Source organism: Lutra lutra, chromosome 8 (assembly GCF_902655055.1).
Source record: "Lutra lutra chromosome 8, mLutLut1.2, whole genome shotgun sequence".
Classification (NCBI taxonomy): domain Eukaryota; kingdom Metazoa; phylum Chordata; class Mammalia; order Carnivora; family Mustelidae; genus Lutra; species Lutra lutra.
Window position 1 is genome coordinate 116,610,066 of NC_062285.1, and position 4,666 is coordinate 116,614,731.

General features: G+C 39.9%; 1 long non-coding RNA gene across 1 annotated transcript; it reads right to left on the minus strand.

Annotated features, from left to right (window-relative positions):
* Positions 1 to 1,097: 1,097 nt before the first annotated feature.
* On the minus strand, positions 1,098 to 3,066 carry LOC125107195 (uncharacterized). Its single transcript, XR_007129478.1, has 2 exons — positions 2,898 to 3,066; positions 1,098 to 1,433 (listed from the first exon to the last, which is right to left on the minus strand). It is a non-coding gene; the product is annotated as an uncharacterized LOC125107195 (long non-coding RNA).
* Between the last annotated feature and the right edge of the window lie 1,600 nt (positions 3,067 to 4,666).

The following is a 4,666-nucleotide window of genomic DNA, read 5'->3' on the forward strand; positions in this document are numbered from 1 at the left end:
AGGGTTTTGAAGGGGTGGAGGGTGGGAGGTTGGGGAAACCAGGTGGTGGGTATTGGAGAGGGCATGGATTGCATGGAGCACTGGGTGTGGTGCAAAAACAATGAATACTGTTACACTGAAAATAAATTAAAAAAATTAAAAAAAATAAAGATACTGTGACAATGACAAAAAAAAAAGAAAAGAAAAGAAAAGAAAAAGTTATTAACAGACCCATGTAACTAAAAAAGTCCAGTATGTTTCATATGACTGGCTCTATGTTCTCAAATAATTTTATAGTTCCATTTTCAGGTATGCTCTTGACACACAGCAGTGAGATAGCCATTAGAATATTGAAGGCTCACATGTTTCTTACAATCAAGATCCAAGAGGTAGAAGAGATCTTTCCCCTTTGCTCCAGGTAAAGTCTCACGGGTCCTCTCATTGGTCTGTTTTTGGTTAGGAATGTTTTTGAATTCACTGTGGAGAATCAGATGGATGGAGCTTATGTCAAATGACCAAAAAAAGGCAAGGAAAATAGGCTCACTAAACCATACAGATGTACAAGATTGCTGTGGAATGGAGGCTGGTTCTGCAAAGAAAGGAATGTTAGGTAAGTAAAGCTAGTCATGCCCTCTAATTTAGGGGTGCTTCATTGTGTGGACACCCTCTTCATTGTATTTGATATGAATGGTACCTGCCAGAGTTAGACAACACTTGGATCTCCCACCCTCATGAGTTTGTAGTGATGATTGCATGGTATAATATAAATAAAATGACCAGCAATTCATAAGTATCTTCCTCCCTTTCTATTATTTTGTACCTTGTTTTTGTGCTTAAACTGGAAAAAGGATATTATTCAATGGTGGTTAAGGTCTGGATCAGAGCACTCTGGATTTACTAGCACTTGCTCTGAAGTAATAGAAAAAGAAATTATAGATCCCTCCAATATTTTTATCTCAAGGGCATTCTACAGTCAATACAGAGGGACTGACTCTAAAAAGATTAAATAATTTAGAGATGGTCTGCTATTTCATTGTTAGTGCCTCCAGAAATGCTACATTAACCCAACATTATTTGATAAATAGCTTATAATTCAAATATTATGGGATGTGAAACTCTAGTCTCCATTTACCTTTATTTCAACCAGAGAAGTGTCCTATTTGTCAGTTTAACATTCAACAGGTTAACATTTAACAGTTTAACATTAAATTGCCCTTTTTCTCTACTGCAGAAACCTTTAAATAAGCAACAAAGAAATAAGTGACATAGAGAAGTTTTTCTATAGTAAGTCCACAAGTAGGAAGTTCAGGAGTTGGTATGGTAGTTCCGTGATATCAGTAGATATCCAAGTTCCTTATGGCTTTCTGTTCTTACTTCTTTGGGCTGTGGCCCCATCTTCATGTTCTCAAGATGGCTGCCAGAGCTCCAGTCATTATGTCCACAGCTCAGGCAGGCTAGAGGGAAATGGAAAGAGCAAAAAGTACATGCCAAATGGTTTAGTCCTCGTTGAAGGATTTTCTTGAACACTTCATATTGTATGTTCTTTGGGCTAGACCTGTGTCATGTAACCACCTTCAGATAAAAGGAAAGCAGGGAAGTCTGGGTTTTATTATTTTAAGGTGGGTATATTGCACCCCAAATAAAAACTGGGGCTTCCTTAGCAAGAAAGAAGAAGAGAGTGTATATTGGGTTGCTAACTAGCAGACTTTGTCTCATACAACTTAGCATCTTTCTCTAAGACTTTGCTTGAATGAAAGATTTCCATTCTTAAAGAAGAGAAAACCTAAAAACCATTGATGTAATTAAGCTCTAAGAAGAGAACAGCCATGTATACGTAATTTAATGGAATGATGTTCAAAGAAGCCAAGATAGTTGTGACACTCACACCTTAAAAGCATTAAACCCAACTTTATTCATTGCAGACACTTTGAATCATAAGTAAAAATGACAGACATTTTTCATCATTTCCTTAAGAGGACTTGAAAATCGTGTGGCCTGATGCATGTGTACCCACCCGGCATTTCCTTCTCATTGGTGTCCCTGTGCTCAAATGGACCAAGAGGGTGGTTGAAAAGGTGGCCAAGTAGGAAATGGGTGATGTGTGCAGCTCCACATCTTGGAACTGTCATCGAAGCCCAAAGTGCCCTCTGGGATTCCACGACTGGGCATGTGCTCTGGTCTCTTCACAGCCATGGGATGGTGACGGTGTCAGCAAGGCAAATGGCTCATTAATGTGGTGGGGGAAACAAAGGGAACATTTGGGAAACACCCATATATTTAAAGAGACCAAATGGATTTTCTGCTCAAGCTGCCAAGCTGGTTTGCCTGAAACGTCAGCTTGGTTAGGAGAGAGGAAATCATTTCTACAAGAACTTATTCACGTTGAAAAAATTATGCTTTGCTTTGATTTTAGCAGTGTCTCAAGTGAAGGGCTGATTGCCTGATCTTCTTTCTTCACCACCTGTTTGAATTCTACGTGTTCTTCAAGAGCCGACCTTAGCCTCATCTCAAGGCAGTCTACCAGATGGCTGAAGCCTTCGGCAGCCTCTCCTCCTAAAACGTGGTTCCATTCCTGACGGCACAGATCGTGTATTTGACATTCATCATGCACTCCTTTGTTGTGTTAGTTGTCTTTTTCTGTTTGTGTCTCCCGTCTCCCTAACGGAATTTAAGGCCTCTAAGGTCTAGGGGACCATATCATTTATTATCTAAATTGGGACACTTTTGAGAGTGAAAAGAGATTATTATTAATAATTACATCAGGAAACCTGGCACAAACCTGAACTGTCCAAGCAAATTATGATGTGTGGTCCCCTATTAAGGTCAAAAGCCATTATTTACTGCTTTTCTTTCTTATCACCCACAGTGCTTAGTGTAATTCACATACAAACGGACACGAAAGTTTTAAAAATAAATACCTGAGCAAGGCAGCAAACAGTGTCTCCTCCAACAGCTGTGAAATAGGTGGGCGATGGAGACAGGTCCTTACCGGTGGGAGATTTAATAGTTCAATAGAGGAAGTAACCATAAAGTAGAAGGCTTTAAATAATCAGATAAAGAGCGTTCACAATAGAGACCAGCCTAGAATTTATATTCTCACCACCAAAAACTGTGAGGTTCAAATAGGCACTTTCCTTTCAAGAATAGAGAGTGGGGGTGGGGGGTTAGGGGGGGTGGGGAGGAGGAGGCAGGAAGTGTTTTTAATGGGCATTTTTGTAGAGTGCTTTCTCATTTCAGAAGCATCACCCTTCCTGACAATCATACTGACACCTGCATCAGTCTGAGCAGGGGGAGATAGGAACAGAATTAGCCAGAAGTACAGATTCACAGCTAAGACATTATGAATTTTCTGCAGTTAGCGCCCTCATTGATAGAAATTTTCGGATTGTCTGGTGTGACTCAGCCAAAGGACTTAGAACAAAATAGGTCTTCCTCAATGGAGAATGACATCTGAACCACACTTCTCAATACTAGCACGTTTTGCTTCTATTCCAACATTTTTGACAACTCATCATTGCTGTGGAAAATGACATAAAGTGATATATCCTCCCTCATTAACCCCAGCTAAATACATACTTCTAAACTCCCCCAACATTTGCTTGTCGGGAATATTCTGCTTGACTTTATATGTACAGGTATACTTTTCTTATGTCTCCATCATAGTATAATCTTGAGGACAGTTTCTGAGTTTGTTTTGATTTTGTATCTATTCTAACTAGATAGACCATGTAATTTTTTTAAAAGATTTTATTTATTTATTTGACAGAGAGAGAGAGAGCACAAGTAGGCTGGCAGAGAGAGAGGAGGAAGCAGGGTCCCTGCTGAGCAGAGAGCCTGATGTGGGGCTCGATCCCAGGACCCTGAGATTATGACCTGAGCTGAAGGCAGAGGCTTAACCCCCTGAGCCACCCAGGCACCCCTGACCATGTAATTTTTGAGAGTGAAGAGGTCAGTAGCTTTAAGCAGATAGGACCTGACTGGCAATAAATCAGGACTGTTCTGGGCAAAACAGGACATATGACTCCCTCCCCCCACCTCAATATCTATACTATGTCCTGCTTGTTCTAGCGACCATGTGAATATGAGTTGATGTGACCTTAAGTCGCATTCTACTGAAAGCGTTTGGAGTTTAATTTACAGCCCTAATTCCACTGCTTTGTTTACCACAACTGGTTGTCCTTAGTGATCTAGTATAAGACAAATTCCAGGTCAAGTCCAGAACTAAAGGCATTTCTTATTTCTACACTTAAGAAGAAACCCAAGGCTACTAATAAATGCCATACTGTTTCCCTGGTTCCCAGTAGTTCCCTCTTGACATCGGAAACACATGAGTTTCCTTTTAGAGAATTCCAGGCTTAGAATCTGACTTATGCACGCAATACATTAAAAGAGAACTAAGCAGCATTGTCATTTTGGTATCAACAATCAGATTGGAAACACGATTCTGGCAAAGATTTATCCTGGCACATGCTAGATTTTAGAAATGTGATGTGGGAAAATATCAGGATTTAGAAGAAGAACACCTATGTTTAAAACCCATCTCTGCCACTTCTGAAATAATATTTCATCTGAAAATCAGGGACAATAATCCTACCTCTACCGGCAGAGACTTTGGGAATACTTAAATGCGATCATGTATGTAGAAGTTTTATAAAATGCCAAAAGTCTGTGAGGATGCACAGTGTTC